Source organism: Quercus lobata, chromosome 4 (genome assembly GCF_001633185.2).
Source record: "Quercus lobata isolate SW786 chromosome 4, ValleyOak3.0 Primary Assembly, whole genome shotgun sequence".
Classification (NCBI taxonomy): domain Eukaryota; kingdom Viridiplantae; phylum Streptophyta; class Magnoliopsida; order Fagales; family Fagaceae; genus Quercus; species Quercus lobata.
Genome location: NC_044907.1, coordinates 91,793,125 through 91,813,638, shown reverse-complemented (window position 1 = coordinate 91,813,638; position 20,514 = coordinate 91,793,125). Strand labels below are relative to the sequence as shown.

At 34.7% G+C, this 20,514-nt stretch overlaps 2 pseudogenes across 1 annotated transcript; both read left to right on the top strand.

Moving 5' to 3' along the window:
* The first annotated feature begins 1,105 nt into the window (after positions 1 to 1,105).
* Positions 1,106 to 4,301, top strand: LOC115986155 (annotated as a pseudogene).
* A 7,905-nt stretch (positions 4,302 to 12,206) lies between these two features.
* Positions 12,207 to 18,659, top strand: LOC115986520 (annotated as a pseudogene). The gene is made up of 4 exons (XR_004090762.1): positions 12,207 to 14,875; positions 14,952 to 15,034; positions 16,354 to 16,757; positions 17,947 to 18,659. The product of XR_004090762.1 is annotated as a pentatricopeptide repeat-containing protein At3g26540-like (transcript).
* The last annotated feature ends 1,855 nt before the right edge of the window (positions 18,660 to 20,514 follow it).

Here is a 20,514-nt window from a genome sequence, read left to right as displayed (position 1 = left end):
TTTGTTTCATTGGTTTTCCTGGGTCATCATATCTTGTATTATTTACTATTCCTCTATGCATGATATTGACATGATATTAATGTTTATTTGTTTTGACAAGATTTATTCATAATAAATCTAATTAATAACTTGGGTTTAAAATTTGTTAATTCTATCAACCGGAGTCTAAATTTCCCAACATTAGATTTTCATATTTCTATAGAGTTCTATAATCTTCTATTGGTCTTTTTTTTGTCAACTTTCCATGTTACTAGCTATATTTTTTGGTGGTAATGGTCACTTGCACAAATATTTTTTCTTTTCATACTTGCATTTTGGTTTCATTTAGTTGTAGAGAAAAGTTAAAGATAGCATTCGTTATGATAAGCACCTTATCTATGTTTAAACATTAGACATTCTTTCATCCCTTAATGATTTAGTAGCTCATAAAAATTATTTTAGGTGTTATTTTACAAGTGTTTGAGTTCTTGTCTAGTTTTTCTGTATTGTGAAATAGTGTGAGCAACAAGAACATTCGACTAATAGATCTATTTTGTTCTCGATTCCTTTGTTTTTGTAATAATTTTCTAGGTTATTGATGTTTCATTTTTATATTGTATAAGCTATGGGGAAAAAGAATTAGAGAAAAGAATTAATGTTTTGGATTCTAATTAGTTTACTGCTACTTACATGGTCAGTTTTTTATCTTGAACATGGAAAGGTGGTTTAGGTTGAGGATTTTCTAGATAACTTGTGTGAGATGCACCCACAAAGAGATGCAAATCAAAATTTTGGTTTTTGTGTGAAAGGATTATCCAATGGTTAAATTGAAGTTGTTGGGCACATGAGCTTATTTTTGTGTGCAGTGATTTTTTTTCCCTATATCCTTGTATATAAACGTGAGTGGCATGCTTGTTTATGTCTTTTACTTGTACTTATATGTCCCTTAAGCTATTGAAATTCCGTTTGACTACACAGTTGGAGCAAACCCTTATCTAAGCAAATTCTTAAAGAGTACCTGTTAATTGGATCGCACAGACCTACTATATAATGATTTAGTACTTGAATATTTGAATTTCTAGCCAATTCTTCTTTCTTCTTCTTCTTCTTCTTCTTCAACTATTACATGGGTGTGAGTGCCACCTCTATACTCAACCACATTCTCTATAGCCAAATCCACAAGTCCCAAACTTAACCCACCAACCCTAAAGCCTTAACCAACACCATCTTCACTCACCTCAAAGCAAGTAGTCTCCAAAAAGCTGTCTCCATTCTCTTTGCTGCCCCTGTACTTTTCTCATATTCCCTTTACACTAGTCTCTTGCAAAGTTGTACTTCTAATCATGCCATTATTGAAGTCTAGAAGGTTGAGTCTCATCTAGTCACCTTCTCCCCTACATCGCCAGTGTTTCTCCTGAACCGGGTGATTGAGACTTATGGTAAATGTGGATGTTTAGTTTATGCAAGGGAGCTATTTGAGGAAATGCCTTAAAGAGATGGGGGGTGGGGTCTTGGAATGTGATGATTATGGCATATACACAAGGTGGGTATCCTGAGAAGACCTTGTCATTGTTTTCGAACACGAATAGATCAGGAGTTTATGCGAGTGAAGTCACTTTTGCTAGTGTTCTTGGGTCTTGTGGTGCAGTTTTGGCACTTTGTCTTCCGAGACAGGTAGGGATGGTAATTTATATCCAACCCGCGGATACCCGGTCCGGCCCGACCCTAATGGGTTGGATTTTACCCGGTCCAATAAATTATAGGGTCGGGTATGGGTTTTTAACAAAAAACCCAAAACGGGTCCGGGTTTTTGCAAAAACCCGGTCCGAACCCGAACCCAACCCGACCCATTTATCTATAAGTTAAAAATACTAAAATACCCCATATATATATATATATATATATATATATATATATATAAGTTAAAAAAAAAACCCTAACCCATGTTCTTCATTTCACTCACTCAGCTGAGCCGCATGTCTTTTTCTCCTCTCTCATTCTCTGTGTCACTCCCTCTCAATCACCCCCCACCCCTGATCTGTCACCGCGGAGAGCAAGGACGTTTTGAAGACCATTAAACTTGATGGTTCGAAGAGCGTGGTCAATTTTCTTAACAAGCATGTTGGTGCAAGCGAGATGCATCATGGACTCGACGTAGATCATGTTCTGCATCCTATTGGCGATGTCGACAGTGAGATCGGCGGTGGAACCCCTGGCTCCCCAAGTGATGTCGCAGAATGTAGGGTTGTGAGCCACCATACGCTCCATCCTTTCGAACGTCCACTGCTTCTTCATTCTTTGATTTCTTTGAATTTTTTTTTTGTATGTGGGTATTTCATTCTTTGATTTTCTCTACCTAAGTATACTCCTACTAGTATTAAAAAAAAAAAAAAAAAAAAATTATGTTTGCCCAGATTCAAGCCTTGAATTTGTTAAACACATTTTTCAAAAATAATGAATCTGGGCAACATTTTTTTTTTTTTTTAATTATTGGGCCATGGTATGAAGGCTTCAAGCAATTTTTTTTTTTTTTTTTTTTTTGGGATTGGGCCACGGTTTTAGGCCCAAATTGTGGCATAGCTACCGGGGCCCGCGGGTACCCAACGGACTGGGTTTGGAGCTAAGAAAAAAATCCGATTAATAAACGGCCCGGGTCCGGGTTTTCAAGGTAGACCCGCGGGTCGGGTCCGGGTATGAAAAAACCCGGCCCGAACCCGACCCGTTGCCATTCCTAGAGACAGGTTCATGGGTTTATTGTGAAATATGGGTTTTTAGGAATGTAATTTTGGAGAGTTCACTTGTTGATGTATATGGGAAATGCTAGATTATTAAAGATGGGCAAAGAATGTTTGGTGAGAATAAAAATCCAACTGTTGTTTCTTGGAATATGATTGTGAGGCGGTATCTTGAGATGGGTGATGGAAAAAATGTGTTCTTTATGTTTTTCTAGATGTTCCAAACTACTATTAGGCCCTTCAACTTTACATTCTCTAATGCACTTATTACTTGCTCAAGTATATCTGAACTAAAGGAGGGGAAGCAACTTCATGGAGTTGCAATTAACATGGGTCTTGAAGATGATGAGGTTGTTTCAAGTCCTCTCATGGATATGTATATCAAGTGTGGGAAATTAGAGAATGCTCATAGGGTGTTTGAACAGCTATGTTCAAAAGATTTAAGTTCTTGAACTTCAATTATGTCAGGGTATGCAATTAGTGGGAAAAGTAGGGAGGCAAGGGAGCTTTTTGATCAGATGTCTGAATGCAATGTGATATCTTGGAATGCAATGTTGGTAGGGTATACCTGTTCCCTCCAATGGGAAAGGGCTCTGGACTTGGAATTTTTTATGCACAATGTAACTAAGGATATTGAATTTGTCACAATTTAGGTTAATACTAAATGTTTGTGCTGGACTTTCAGATGTTGAAATAGGGAAACAGGTCCACAGTTTTATATACCGAAATGGTTTCCTTTCTAATCTTGTTGTTGGCAATGCCCTTCTTGACTTGTGTGGTAAATATGGTAATTTGAGAAGTGCCAAAGTTTGGATTTACCTAATAATAAGTCAATGGAGGGATAGTGTTTCTTGGAATGTTTTAATGACTAGCTTTGCTCATCATGTTCTTAGTGAACAAGCAATGACAATATTCTCAGAGGTGTAATGGGAGACAAGACCAAGTAAGTTCACATTTGGAACCCTTTTGGCTGCTTGTGCAAATACTTTTTCTCTTAAGCATGATAAACAAATTCACAGATTTATGATTAGAAATGGTTATGAGATGGATATTGTGATCATAGGAGCTTTAGTAGACATGTACTCAAAATGTCGTTGTCTTGAGTATGCTTTCGTAGTTTTTTTAAAGGCAGCATCACGGGATGTTTGGAAGTCCATAAATTTTGGATGTTCTTACAATCAAAAAGGTAGGGTGATACTTGAATTGTTTGGGTTGATGGGGGAGGAAGGTGAAAAAGCAAATCATGTCACCTTTCAAGGTATTTTGCTTGCTTGTATATATGAAGGCCTTGTTTAGTTGGGAACACAATATTTGTATTCATTAAGCAATAAGTATTGTGTCATGCCTCGGTTGGAGCACTATGAGTGTATGATTGAACTCTGTAGTTGATATGGGCACATAAATGAGCTAGAGAAATTCATTAAGAGGATGCCTTTTGAACCCACTGTTCCAATGTTGACAAAAGTCTTTGATGGTTGTAGAAAATATGGATGCTTGTGGTTGGGAGCGTGGGCTACTGAACAATTTATTGAATTGAATCCTTCAATGAAACTAAAATTTCAAATCATGGACAGGGAGAAGAAGTAATCACCGTAAATGAAGATTGAAAGTCTTTTGGATTGGACAAGTGTTTTTTAGTCCCTTGTCAGATGGAAGCCAATGGAGTGTGACAGTGTTGGGGGATGATAGGGATTTGAAAGACAACCTAGTGGATATGTTTGAGAACCTTTAGGGTATCGGAGGCAGAAGGGGCTGCTATACTATTGGAAGAGACAAAACCCAAAGCACTCAAAGAGAAGGTTCAATTTAATTTGTTGGCAAAGTTTTTCATCGATAAGAGATTTAATGGCAAAATAATAATAATAATAATAATATTTGTCGTTTGTAGAGAATGAGGAAAAAAATTAGTAGTTGTTTGTAAAGAATGAGAAAAACCAATTTGTTTTGTCTTACATGGGGTTTGAACCAAAGTGTGGGTTCATTTAATCATTGTTTTCAAATCTATTTTCTTCTTGTTTCCATTGACTTTTAGAAATTAGAAACCGAAAACAGTCTTTTTATTGTTTTTACTTTTTAGTTTCCTTTAGAAATTGATATTTAAAAACAGTTTTTATTTTCTCTTTATTTTTAGTTGCCAAACAAGTTTTCTAGAAAACTGGTTTTAAAACCAAAAAAGTAAAAACAATTATCAAACATATCCTTGTTTACGCCAGACTTCTTTTTTCTTGGAGAATCAAATTTATACCAAACTTGATGTACCTATCTATTGAGGGTACCAATGATTGCCAAAAAAAAAGCTAGATTCAAGACAATTGTAATTTAAAAGATGACAAAAATTGAGCACCCATATTAGCAAGTCGATCAAGGCATCTATATGCTTCTTGATATATACGTTTGATGATAATCTACTATTTTCTACTGAGAAAGTTCTTGCAATTAAAAACCAAAATATTATAGTTAGGCGAAATTGGAGAGTGAGTAGTGAGAGATTTATAAACCATGAGAGAATCAATTTCAATTGTGTAAATCCCATAAGCCGAGTTAAATATAAGTCTTCTCAACTTGTCCAAAGTTCCTTCAAAACACTTAGTGTCCATTTGAGAATTTGCTTATTTTCCAATAGCTTATTTGCATAATGTTTATTATAAGATATAATTTTTGCATTTTTTGTAACTTTTATATTAAATGTGTTACAAAAAGCTAAAAACTAGTTTCTTTATAATAATAAAAAAAAAACTAAAAACTAGATTATTTGCAAAAAAGCTAAGACAATAAGCAAAAAGCAAATTTTTTTTCAACAATTCCTAAACACACACTAAGAGAGTAACCAACAATTCATTTTCATGTAAGAGTAAAGTCTCTGAAGAGATTTCCCGTGCCACAAGCCTTGTAACTCAATAGGTTGGTACCTCCTAGTATCTCTAAGGGAGACATCCAAAGTTCAAATCCTCTCACCTATAACTATTGAATTTAAAATTTATAAAAATAAAGTAAAATAAAAAAATTCCCGCACTCGAAAGACCAAGATTACCCCTCCAACTACCATTGGTATTTAGTTTCATAAAGCCAAATGGAGGTGGGAACCAAAATAGTGATAATACAACTTGTGGGTTCGATTTGGCAGTGATTTTAGTAGTGTGACATGCAAGATAAATAGAATTCAATAGCTTGGTGTATGTTAGTGTGAACTAATTGATGTCGATTGGTAGTGATATGTTGGAAAATAAGCTGATTGCATGGTGACCATATATTCCGAGTTGTGGAAAAGAGAAGTAAAAGCCATGGAAGACCTTGAGAAGACTCAATAGATATCACACCAAATGAAAAATGGATTGTGGTTTGGAAAATTGTACGAGATCAAGCGGTTGTATACAATGCCATACTTGACCTGCCCAATGAGAATTCCATGTCCCATGAATAAGCGTTTCTTTACAATGTACAATGCATGCAATATTGATTTGATGTAGTAGAATGGTTGAAAATCAATTATTTTGTTTCCAGCTTATGAGTACATTTCCAAATGAAATAAATGATTTCTTTCGGAAGAGTTTGGATTTTCTAGATCCAAGTCCAGGAGATTTGTCTTATAGGAGAAAGTGCATGAGATGAGCTTTTTGTTTTTTTCAAAATAAAAATTAAAGCATATATTTCCAATTAATTTGTCCATGTGAGAGAGAGAATAGAATAGAAGTGAAGATATTATAAAAAAATTCGCAAAGGTAAAAAATACAAATATAGATGAAAAAAATTTGGAATTAAGTGTATCGATTTAATGATTAGAATAAAATATGTCGGCTGAACGGGGATTAAACATAATTTATAACTATGATTTTCTACTTTAATAATGAAAGATGATGTTGATTGTTGACTAGAAAGAGCTTCTAGATTATTTCTCAAAACCAAAATCCTAATTTTTATAATGCTCATTTCAGGTGTTATTTTATTAAATAAAAATATAAGTTTCTAGCACCCGGCTGTGTGCAACACTTCCGTACCAATATATATATATATATATATATATATATATATTGATTACTCTTCATACACCTAAAACATACATTATTTATCTTGTCTTTCTTAGCCTCATTGTTCTTGCTGAAGCTGACACATTATAGACTAATAAAACTGATTTTTTTATTTTTTATTTTGTTTCTGAATAACGGCAAATTTATTAAAGAAGAAAAGTAGGAAATAGATCTATTAATTATTATGAACTCGCATAATTTAGAAGTTAGGGTCTGTTTGGTTAGAGTTGAAATAGAGTGGATAGAAAATAATGAAAAGAAAATGGGTTTATATATTATTTGGTAAGAAAGAAAGGAAAGAAAACTTTTTGGGTGGAGCCCAGGTATTATCCGACCGAGCCCACACAAAACTTATCTCTTCAAAATAGAGAGAAAACAAGCATGAAAAGCTTGTTACTTCTCTAATTACCACGTTACTTCTCTTTTGTTTCTTCTGCTCAGCTACAAGCTCACGTGAAGTGAATAAAGTTTCTCTCCAAACTAGTTTGGAGAGAAACCCTACAAATTCATCATATATCTTTATATTAAGTGTGAATTTTGAAAATCTAACCATTATATTGCATGTTCTTATTATATTTTTAATGCTTACAAAATTTCAAGAAGATCAAAAATCAATTGCTGTATCTTCAAATAAATTTTATAATTTCAAGTTTTTGTGATCTAAAGTTTTATATAAAAAATAAGTTAATTGATCAAATAGTAAATAACATCCAATTTAAACGAAATTTGATACGTATATTAAGAACATAAGGAACATGAAATTCAACGTTTGATTTTCAAAATTCACACTTAAAAAAGAAATATATAAGAAGTTTGAAGAGTTTCTCTCCAAACTAGTTTGAAGAGAAACTTTGATCATGTGAAGCAATCAAAAAACTCTGTCCAGATTGTTCTTTGCCCAGAGTTTTTTTTTTTTTTCATGCCACAATGTATCATATATAATATAATATAATATAATATATGTTTTAAACATCTTTAACTCACACTCATTTTCCAATGTGATATTAACCCACATTTTTTTTTTTTTTGAGAATACTAAATATTTTTAACACACAAAATCCCACCTTCTTTTTCTTTTTCTTTTTTCTTTTTTTGAGAATATCCACTTTTTTTTTTAGAATACTAAATATTTTTTTAATACACACGAAGAGAGGAAAGAAGATTTTAAAAAAACTTACAGTGATGTATGTTCAAAAGGATTTAACTCTTAGTTACACAAAACAAGCTTTAAACCTCTCTTAATTCACACTCATTTTCTAATGTAAGATTAACTCATTGTTTTTCTTTTGAGAATACTAGGCCTTTTTTTTTTAGTGGTCCTATTTTGTAAAAAAAAATATGTTTTTTTGTTTTATAATTTATAAGTGGATAAAATAATTTGAAAATTAACAGAAAAATGACTTTATTTTCTAGGTCATGTTTTAGTGGGAGTTAAAGTTGTAATTTTATCGGATTGTCCTTTAATTTTATCTTTACTTAAACATAGGGTGTAAGAGTATTTTTAAACTAAAAATATGAAAAATCTGAGATAAACTAAATAATAGTACAGATAAAAATAAATAAATAAATACAAAGAGAATAACACATCAGACCATCTACGCACGCTTTTCTCTCGTGCGTTTTACGGCTTGACGCTGTGTCTCACGGCTCCACGCTCTGCCTCTCTAGCTTCTTCTCTTCCAATCCAACCACAAGAACCAGACAGCCGCTAAACAAAACCATACCCACAAGAGAGAAGAAACAGAGTTACAAATTTTCAATCCAACTCGGCGGCACACCCACAACCTCAATTCGGCGGCACTTCTTCTCTTCCAATCCAACTCGGCGGCACCACCCACAATCTTCAGGTTCTCTCTCTACATACATAGGATTAACGCTGATATGGGTTTATATTATTTCTCTAAACTTTGTGGGTTTATGCTATTGTTGTTTTGTTTGAGATTAGATTTGATATAAGAACTCCACTTTCACCATCAATTATAGATTTATAGTTTTAGTTAATTAGACACTTTTGATAAAGAACACCAATTTCTGATAATGTCTGAAGGCACCCCTCATATCTCTGCAAATATTTAGCCTGAATAACTTTGTACAACTTTGTACAGTAATACAATTCAAAGTGATACTCATAGTTCACAAGAAAAAAAGTTTCTTCTGTGCCCCAAAGCATTCAATAAACAGAATTTAAAAGTAAAGTCAGAGGAAGTTTCTTTGGATGGCTTAGGCATGGCAATGAAGAATTAGAATTGCCACAAATATAAGAGTAATTTGGTAGTGCTTCTTTGGCACTTAAAGCAATGTAAAGGCTTAAAAGGAGTGTGAACCGATGATTTGAGAAAAAAGATGGCTCAGGTCACCATAGAATGGACAAATTTATTCAAGTTTACCACAACATGTACTTAAAATATGCGACTGTGGAGTTGATTTAATGAGAAGGTTTTGCATGCATTGAATTCCAACACAGGTCATAGAAGTTGGATCAGGAAGCTATTTGTGTCATACAGATGTTATGAAATGCAATGTAGTTTACAATGATATTTGAGTTAGATAGTAAACTCAAATTCAATGAATGTCATTGTTAACTAGCTTGTAATCCTGTCATTTCAGCAATTTTTACATTCCATCCATTGATGAGATCGGCTGAATCAAACCCAAAAATTGGAACTGTTGCTGTTTAAATCAATCTGACCATTTCACATGCCACTGAACTGAGTTCATCTATCCCCTGCATCTCAGTATCATTCTGCTGAATGAACTTCGATGCCTTAGGTTCGCTGTCCTCCATATCCTGAAATGAGTCTCTCATAATAAGCTGCAAAGAATGAGTCGCATTAATTTCTGAAACCTCCCAAGGCAAGCAAATAGGCAAAATAGCTAACAACCCAAAGCGGGGACACCAACGCTAAAGGAGTTCTGCCTTGGGCCTGCATTAGGAGACACTTTCCTTGGGTTTTGCTTACCCTTTTCCCTTCACTCTCTCTCTCTCTCTCTCTCTCTCTCTCTCATGATTTGAGGTGATAAGTTCGCATGCCACTACCCAAATAAACAGATTCCCTCACGCCTTAAACCATTGCACTTCTTATTCTTCTTTACTCGCCAGATCCTAGGACTTTTTCTCTCCCAATTTAAACTAATAGACTGAGAGGAGGTCAAAAGCTAAAGCTAAAGCTATGGCTAGATATCTCTATACTATACTTCTTTGGCTTTCTATTGTGGTGCCTGCTTTGCTTGCTTTACCTCTAATTATAACATTGTCCCTCCATCCCATGTGTGTTGTTGCAGTGAAAATTTGCGTAGTGTGTAAATATATGAGTTCTATTGAAACAATCAATTTTGGTTTAGCTGAGAGATAAAATGAAAAGAACCTGATTTTATAATCATAAATTTACAAGTTCTGGGATATTTTGTATGTTAGATAAAATTTCAAATAATTAACAAAGTTATTATAAAGCAGCTGATGTAATTGTGGGTGGGTAAAATTGGGCTGTAGAGGTGACAGTGATTTCTCCCGCCCTTCTTGATGGATTTACAAGAAGTGTACCAATCAAGAAAAAGAGAAATTATAAGAATGATGTTGGAAGGGAAATTGCTGAAAAATTGGCAAAGGAAGCAAAGAAGAATGAGCTGATATTGAGTTCTTCAGGCACTATCAAGAGCCTTGGGTGACTATTGCCTGAAGGAATTTGGGGTTATTTCTGTGCCAGATGTGACATAAAGGAACATAACTGGTAGAGATAAATTGGTCATATTGGCAACATATGGGGTATGTATTTTCTTGATGATGGTTCCAACTCTCTCTTTTCCTCTCTTTTGGCTAGAACCTTCCAACTTTCTCTTAAGCACACAATGGCTTGCTTTTTTCCCCCTCTTATTCACAACTCATTATAATTTCCATTCTTATTGTGAGAAGGTATTTTAGAATGACAGAATATTCAGTTGTCAGATACAGAGCTCTTGAGAAGTAAGCAAGTTCTTGAATGAAATCAGTATCCCGTAAGACAATATCATCTAGTGTAAAGAAATTGTGGAATGAATATAAACAACAAGAACATTTTCTGTGATGATTTTTAAAATTTTATTGCATAGTATAAGGTAAACATGTTTTGAGAAGTCTATCATAATGGTGATGGCATAAGTTTGAGCATATTTATCTAGCCTTATGAATAACAGAGTTACTTTACGCTGTATGTGATGCTCATTTCTTTTCTTTTCAGCTATGGCAAGTTATTTCCAACCAAGAAGCTGTACAGATTGTTTCTTTAGCATCTGTTAATGAAAAGTTAGCTTAAAGGCTGGTGGACAACATCTCAGCTATTTTTGCCTCTTCTTTCACACTTCAACCTCTCAACCAATCAACCCTATTCAAGTCTCAAAACAGGTTGCATGAGAAAAGCTAGGTGATTGCCTATTGCCATTGCTTTCCTTATTTTGTTATGTGGGGTTTTTTTCCTCATTTTTTTTGATTTTGAGACTTAGTCCTCTAATAATGTAACTTCATTTGTTTATTAGATTTTCATATTTCTGTAGGCTATGTGCATACTTGTTTGTTTTCTTTTATAGAGTTCTATCATCTTCTATTGGCCTTTTCTGTCAGATTTTCCCTATTATTAGCTATATTTTTTGGTGGTTATGGTCACTTGCACAAATTTTTTTTTTTCTTTTCATACTTGCATTTGGGTTTCATTTAGTTGTTGAGAAAAGTTAAAGATAGCATTTGTTATGATAAGCACCTTATCCATGGTCAAACATTAGACATTCTTCCATCCCTCAATGATTTAGTAGCTCATAAAAATTATTTTAGTGTTATTTTACATGTGTTTGAGTTTTCTTTTCATACTTGCATTTGGGTTTCTTTTAGTTGTTGAGAAAAGTTAAAGATAGCATTCGTTATGATAAGCACCTTATCCATGGTTAAACATTAGACATTCTTTCATCCCTCAATGATTTAGTAGCTCATAAAAATTATTTTAGTGTTATTTTACATGTGTTTGAGTTTTTGTCTAGTTTTTCTGTATTGTGAAACAATGTGAGCAACAAAAACATTTGACTAATATCTCTGTCTTGTTCTCAATTCCTTTGTTTTCTTAATAATTTTGTGGGTTATTGATGTTTCATCTTTATATTGTATAAGGAAAAAGAATTAGAGAAAAGAATCGATGTTTTGGATTTTAATTAGTTTATTACTACTTACATGGCCAATTTTTTCTCTTGAACATGGAAAGGTGGCTTAGGTTAAGGAGTTTCTAGATAATTTGTGCAAGATGCACCCACAAAGAGATGAAAATCAAAATTTTGGTTTTTGTGTGAAAGGATTATCTAATGGTTAAAATGAAATTGTTGGCCACATCATGATTTTTGTTTCCTAGATCCTTGTATATAAACATGAGCAGCATGCTTGTTTATGTCTTTTACTTGTACTTATATGTCCCTAAAGCTGTTGAAATTCTATTTGATTACACAAGTGGTGTAAACCCTTATCTGAGCAAACTCTTAAAGGGTACCTGTTAACCAGATCACGCAAACCCACTATATAATGATTTAGTATTTGAATTTTCAGCCAATTCTTCTTTCTTCTTCTTCTTTCAACTGTTACATGGGTGTGAGTGCCACCTCTATACTCAACCACATTCTTTACAGCCGAACCCACAAGCCCCAAACTCAACCTACTAGCGCCAAAGCCTTAACCAACACCATCTTCACTCACCTCAAAGCGGGTCGTCTTCAAAAAGCTGTCTCCATTCTCTTTGCTGCTCCAGTACTTTTCCCTTATTCCCTTTATGCCAGTCTCTTCCAAATTTGTGCTTCTAATCATGCCATTGTTGAAGCTCGGAAGGTCGAGTCCCATCTGGTCACCTTCTCCCCTACACCACCAGTGTTTCTCCTGAACCGAGCGATTGAGACTTATGGTAAATGTGGATGTTTAGTTGATGCAAGGGAGCTGTTTGAGGAAATGCCTCAAAGAGATGGGGGGTCTTGGACTGTGATGATTACGTTGTATACACAAGGTGGGTATCCTGAGAAAGCCTTGTCATTGTTTTCGGACATGAATAGATCAGGAGTTTATGCGAGTGCGTGACTTTTGCAAGTGTTCTTGGGTCTTGTGGTGCAACGTTGACACTTTGTCTTTCGAGACAGGTTCATGGGCTTATTGTGAAATATGGGTTTGTTGGGAATGTAATTTTGGAGAGTTCACTTGTTGATGTATATGGCAAATGCCAGGTTATCAAAGATGGCCAAAGAATGTTTGATGAGATTAAAAATCCAACTGCTGTTTCTTGGAATGTGATTGTGAGGCGGTATCTTGAGATGGATGATGGAACAAAGGCGGTCTTTATGTTTTTTAAGATGTTCCAAACTGTTGTTAGGCCCTTCAACTTTACATTCTCTAATGCACTTATTGCTTGCTCAAGTATATCTGAACTAAAGGAGGGGAAGCAAATTCATGGAGCTGCAATTAAAATGGGTCTTGAAGATGATGAGGTTGTTTCAAGTCCTCTCATGGATATGTATATCAAGTGTGGGAAATTAGAGAATGCTCATAGGGTGTTTGAACAGCTAAGTTCAAAAGATTTAATTTCTTGGACTTCAATTGTATCAGGGTATGCTATTAGTGGGAAAACTAGGGAGGCAAGGGAGCTTTTTGATCAGATGCCTGAACGCAATGTGATATCTTGGAATGCAATGTTGGCAGGGTATACCCGTTCCCTCCAATGGGAAGAGGCTCTGGACTTGGTATTTTTTATGCGCAATGCAACTAAAGATATTGACTATGTCACAATTGGGTTAATACTAAATGTGTGTGCTAGGCTTTTAGATGTTGAAATGGGGAAACAGGTCCATGGTTTTATATACCGAAATGGTTTCCTTTCCAATCTCGTTGTTGGCAATGCCCTTCTTGACATGTATGGTAAATGTGGTAACTTAAGAAGTGCCAGAGTTTGGTTTTACCTAATAATAAGTCAATGGAGGGATAGTGTTTCTTGGAATGCTTTATTGACTAGCTATGCTTGTCACGGCCTTAGTGAACAAGCAATGACAATATTTTCAGAGATGCAATGGGAGACAAGACCAAGTAAGTTCACTTTTGGAACCCTTTTGGCTGCTTGTGCAAATACTTTTTCTCTTGAGCATGGCAAACAAATTCATGGATTTATGATTAGAAATGGTTATGAGATGGATGTTGTGATCAGAGGAGCTTTAGTAGACATGTACTCAAAATGTCGTTGTCTTGAGTATGCTCTCGTAATTTTTTTAGAGTCAGCATCACGGGATGTAATTCTTTGGAACTCCATAATTTTTGGATGTTCTCACAATCGAAAAGGTAGGCTGATACTTGAATTGTTTGGGTTGATGGAGGAGGAAGGTGTAAAAGCAGATCATGTCACATTTCAAGGTATTTTGCTTGCTTGTATATATGAAGGCCTAGTTGAGTTGGGAACACAGTATTTTTATTCAATGAGCAATAAGTACTATGTCATGCCTCGGTTGGAGCACTATGAGTGTATGATTGAACTCTATAGTCGGTATGGGCACATAAATGAGCTGGAGAAATTCATTAAGAGGATGCCTTTTGAACTCACTGTTCCAATGTTGACAAAAGTCTTTGATGCTTGTAGAAAATATGAATGCTTGAGGTTGGGAGAGTGGGCTACTAAACGACTTAATGAATTGAATCCTTCAATGGAACTAAAATTTCAAATCATGGATAGGGAGAGGAAGTAATCACTGTAAATGAAGATTGAAAGTCTCTTGGATTGGCCAAGTGTTTTTTATTCCCTTCTCAGATGGAAGCTAGTGGAGTGTGACAGTGGTGGGGGGATGATAAGGATTTGGAAGACAACCTAGTGGATATGTGGAGAACTTTTAGGGTATCGGAGGTGGAAGGGACTGCTATACTATTGGTGGAGACAAAACCCAAAGCACTGAAAGAGAAGGGTCAATTTAGTCTGCTGGCTAAGCTTTTCACTTATAAGAGATTTATTGGGAAAACCTGAAAACAACTCTATGCAACCTGTGGAACCCTAAAAGAGGTGTAAAATGTAAAGAGTTAGTGACAACCTTTTACTCTCTGCTTTCAACGATAGATATGATTCGGTGAGATTCGTAAGAATGAGCCCTTGGTAGCAGACTTTGTAAGTAAGTTTTTTGTTCTATTCTTGTTCATTTAATTTGGTTGTGGAATATGTTAATAACATAGTCTGTTGTCTTTCAGCTTCTAAGTGAAGAGGTTTTTGATTTCTTGAGGGGGGAGATGACACAACAGAAGATCAAAGATCTTAAACAATCATTGAACTGGTAATTTCTGGATGGCCATATTAGGAAGTGGTACTCTAGGTTGTTGTTTCTCCAGGTTTCTATTTGTGCTGCATCTACCGCTTTATAAGTTGTGAGAAGGACCAATGTCTTTTGTACATGACAAGTTTTGCATATTTGGGATGTTCTTAGAATATTTTGCAAGTGAATTTTGTCAGAAATAAGTTGCTTATATATAAATCTGTTCTTGAATTCCCTATTGCTTTAGGTTGAGCTATCAAAGAACCATCAATATCTCATCAAAAGACAGAGTATCCATTTAACAGTGTGTTATATGATCAAAAAACCCATTACATGTGAAAATCACTTTAGTTGCCTTCTTGAAAGTATTGTGCAAATATCTAAATTGTTGGAAATTTATTTACACAATTGCACAAGACTTTGTTCATTGCCACAATTACCATCAACAACTGATTGGGTTGAAGCAGATGGTTTTATTTCATTGGAAACATTTTCACATGGATTAAAACCACATCTTTACTTATTCAATCGCTTCAAATTGGCTGGTCTAAGTGACATGGTGTTTAATGTGCTGAGAATGCTATTAACAGTTCATCAAGTCTCTCACATTCCATTTTTACTTATCAAAAAAACCGAAAACAATGCATCAGGTCTCTCTCTCTCTCTCTCTCTCTCTCTCTATATATATATATATATGTCAATTCTAAACATCATGGTTTCTAGGTTTTAGGAAATCCACAAGTAATCTATAATATTTGGTCCCTATGGTTACGTTAATATTGTGATTCTTGGAAGTGAAATTCCGAAATGGTTTACCCATCAGAGTGTGGGGAATATAGTTAATGCAAAAGTTTTTTTTTTTTTTTGATAAGTAACGTAAAATATTATTAAAAATAAAGCCAACCTGAGTACACTGGGGATGTACCATGGGGGCACAACTTAGGAACTAAAATTACAATGATCAAGTAAAACAAGGGAAAAACAAGAAAAATGAGACGAAGCCACACTCCATTCAAGAAGAGTTTGCAAGAAAAAAGACTTAATCTCTAGCGTAAAACGTTCACATCCCTCAAAACTTCTGGCATTCCTTTCATGCCAAATGCACCACATCAAGCAATGCGGTACAAGTCTCCAAAAGTCTATATTGCAATGTCACCCAAACTTACCCTGCCAAATTTTAGTTAAGTAGTTTTGAATTTTTTTGATAATAAGGTACAGGGAAATTTATTGCAAGTAAAATATTTATATATATATATATATGTATCACTTGCTTGTTTTATTTTAAATTTTTAAATTTTTTGGTTTTGTTGTTTACGAAATTCTTATTAACTTTCTATTAGTTTTGGTGGAAGGTTAATGCAAATCAACAATTGGCTTTGCTTTGTTGAGTATATTAGCCTCAGCTGCTCTATATTTGCACTCACTAGCAGTTTCTCATTCTTCCCTCTCTCACTCACGGTCAGCAGCTCCTGAAGTAGTTGTAAGCAGTGGCAAAACAACTTTCTGTTATAGGTGAGTGCTTCTCTTTTTTTTTTTTGGTTTCATACCTGAATGCATCATTGCTGTATATTTTCGTTTTCTTGGATTTCGTTTCATGGAATTATATTTCTGTGTTTGATGTAATGAGATGAAGAAATGTAGTTAGAATGCACTCACCAGTGGATTCTCATTCTTCCCTATCTCACTCACGGTCAGCAGCTCCTGATGTAGTTGCAAGCAGTGGCATAACAATCGTCCGTGAAAGGTGAGTGCGCCTTTTCTTTTCTTTATTGGTCTCAAGCTTGAATGAATCATTGTTGTCCCTTTTTTGTTTTTATTGGATTTCATTTGATAGATCATATTTCTTTGTTTGATGTAATGAGATGAAGACATATATGTTAGAGTACAATTGGCTATGTCTAAAATCGAGTAGATCATGCTTTTGTAGAATACTTTGATTTTGCAATACAACTAGCTGTTGTTATGGTTTTAAGATTTTCATAATGGACCTAAAGTATTCCTATTTATACCCTTAGTTGGACTCTTTCTAACATAAAATTTAACAAAATAAAAATGTAGTTAGTCAAGGGTTTTCCAATATAAGTGTGGCTGTCAAACTGAACCATGAAAATATTACTTCTGTTGTCTTTCCTTCTCAGTCTCAATTCTGAAAACTTCTATTTTACATATTCTAACAATATATGTAAGTGAGATTTGGAATTGATATGCTTAACTCATGCAAATATATTCTTGACAAATTACCTACAAGGTGCTCGTGAAGATATTCGATTTTAAATTATTTTTACTGAATTTTGGCTTATTCAATTGAGCTTTCTCTATTGAGTTCACTTAAAAAAAAAAAAAAAAAGAATATATACACACACACACATACACTCAGCTTGGGTGTGAATCTATTTAGAAAAAGGACCTATTTTCTTCTGCTTTTGGTTTTGCTATGAAACTTGTTATGTTTCTTCTGCTTTTATGCATTCAAGATCTTGAAGGAAGACAAGAATACCTATTTAGGTGTTTGATAGAAACAAGAGTCTCCATTCTCTAACATCCTTATGCAGGTTGTACTTTCCTAAATTGTGTTGTAATTCTCTATATTCAAATAATATATTTCTGCCTTAAATTTTTTTTTTTTTTTTTTTAAAATGCAGTCTCTTGGCATTTTTCTTTTTCATTTGCCAAGAGACTGCATTTTGTTTTGATGGTACAGAATGTAATGCTTTGTACTATGTTATAGTAGCTTCTGATTGCCACAAAATCTGATGCAATTAGATGGTACTTGCAGCTTTTACTAGACAGCTTTCGTATTGCTGGAGGCACTTTCTTTGTTATATGTCCCAAGATTGTTTGTTTAACATTCAGAGTAAGCTTGGTCTGGTTGAGATTGGAAGTAAATATAGGCATTTGGATTAATGAGAAAACAATGTAATATTCTTTTGCAGGTGCATGGAACTGTATAAGGTAGAAATGCCCCAAGGTTGAATGGTGAAGATCATCTGGTTTCTCAAAGCAATTCCAAAGCATGTCTTTATAGGCTGGCTAAGGGTTCACAACAGACTGTCCACAAAAGACCGAATGTTGTAGTGATGTGCTAATCTTGATACCTATTTTGTAATTCTTCTATCTCAATGAGGATGAGGTGAACCATAATGAGCTAGGTGCCGAATAAAATCCAAAGTTCCTTTGGCCTGAGATTATGCTCTATGATTAGAAATCTGTTGTGTCTAGATTGGCATTGGGGTCTACTGTGTGTCATATTTGGCTTCAGAGGAATGCTAGTATTCATCAAGGAAGACTACCTTTTGAAGAGGCTATGGTCAAAATGATCAGGTGGGAAGTGAAGATCAAAGTTGAATGTAACAGTTACTGCAATTCTATTCAAAACAGGAGAATATGCTGTCTTTGTGGGGTATTTCGTGTTCATCAGAATAGTAGCAGTTAATGGTCCTTTTCTCCTTGAATTAACAGATTTGCAAATTTAATTTTGTAACGTTTATGGTGCAATGTAGATTGTTTCTGTATTGGTGTTGTATTGTTTGGTTGTATTTTGAACTGATTGTACATCTGTTTTTTTTTAATGAATTGCTCTTTCATCCAAAACAGAAGATTGCTTCTTCTTTTTTTCATGGTTGTATCTGCTCTGCAGTCTTTGTTATTTCTGAATGGCACATTTATGGATGAGTTGTTGGTCATTGGTTTCAAACTAGGTGTACCCGGAAGGAGTTGGCATGATATGGTGAAGAAGGAAAAGATGGATCGGATTTTCAAAGAAAAATGCTACATTGCAATTTCTCTTTTGGTTGCAAGACCAGCAAATATGATGGCACCCTCAAGAATGCACAAAATCAACTAGAAAAACTTGATTTATGCATTTAAGATCTTGAATCAGGACAGGAATACCTATTTAGGTGTTTGATAGAAACAAGAGTCACTATTCTCTTTTTTGATACAAGATAAAAATTTTACTTTAGCCTAATCTAAGTGTATATGTGTATGTAGTTCTCTTTTAAAAACTTGAACCCTAGGCCTTGTCCCTCTCACCCCACATGAACTTTGTACTTGTAGAGCGATCATCACACCAATGTGCGCGGTGTTAAGAGTCTCCATTCTCTAACATCCTCAACCTCGAGGTCTTCAATTTATGTAGGTTGTACTTTCCTAAATTGTGTTGTAATTTCCTATATTCAAATAATATATTTTTGGCTTTTAATTAATAAAAAATGCAGTGTTTTGGCATTTTTCTTTTTCATTTGTCAAAAAAAAAAAAAAAAGCTTAGGATTTAGCTTTTCATCAAATGCTAAATTAATATTGTACAAAAACATTATTTGTTTATGTAGCATTAATATATAGAGCCTGACTAATGGATACTTGATGTGCAATCATGTTGAGCTAAAGTTGAGAAATCTATCATTTTCTTTTCAAATAAGGTTGAATTTATTCACTTATTTGATTAACTTATGCTTTTCTTATATAACACAACAACTAAATTTTTTTAGCCCTTTAGAAATCTATGCTAATAATTATTGACTAAATAATAGTTAAAATCATGTTATTTGAGTTAATTAAATAGAATGATCTTCATTAATGAACTCATAAAAATTAGATTTATATTAAAATTTTATAATTAAAAATTATATATAATTATTACAATTAAAATGGACTATTTATAATAAATTTATACAAAAAAGTTCAATGAACTTCACAGAAAATACTCTTAGAAGAAGACAAATAGACAAAATATGCTTAATTTTGAGTTCGAATCCCTATTTATTAACTAAAAAGAAATTACTCAATTTATTTATTTTATGTGAAAAAAATTTATAAATTATTTTTCAAAACAAAAGCTGTGGGGACACGATTCGTGGCGGACCGTAACAGTGTTGGGTTCGCACGTAAGGGGGCCCCAACAATATCATTTGTAGAGCGTGGGTTTGAAAGGCTAGGCCTTGATCGACGAGCGGTGGGTTTTTCGTGGTAGTCGCGCGGGTCTAGGTTACCTTCACCCATGGAGTCTTTCTCCTGGAGGTGGGCTGGGAGGCTCTCGTTTCTGGCCATTTTTCCCAGCCCCCTCCCAAAGTTACTTAGTTTTCCTTTTATACTCGCCTGTGTCCATTATCCTTCATCCACGTGTAGGGTCAATCTTTCCAAGGCTGATACTTGTCCCATCAGTCCATCCCCCAAAGTCGTTGGGGGTGGTTGTAAGAGCCAAAGAATGCGGCCCTGTCGGGTTCAGGACATTAAATGACAATAACAGCAGCTTTCCCTGGATATTTTAGATCTTTCTTCCATGTTCCAGTCCTATACCGTTTTTACCCTTCCCTTTGGGGGTACTGTGAGTCTGTCGAGGGCTGAACTACCCTCGGCGGTACCCAAAGGCTATTTCGTTGAACTTGGGCCATAATCCTCCTCGGCTTGGGCCTTTGGACTCTCCCTGGGTAGATGGGCCTGGCCCATGAATCATTTGCGCCCCACAAAAGCATACATTTGTTTAAATTAGATAAGTGAAGTA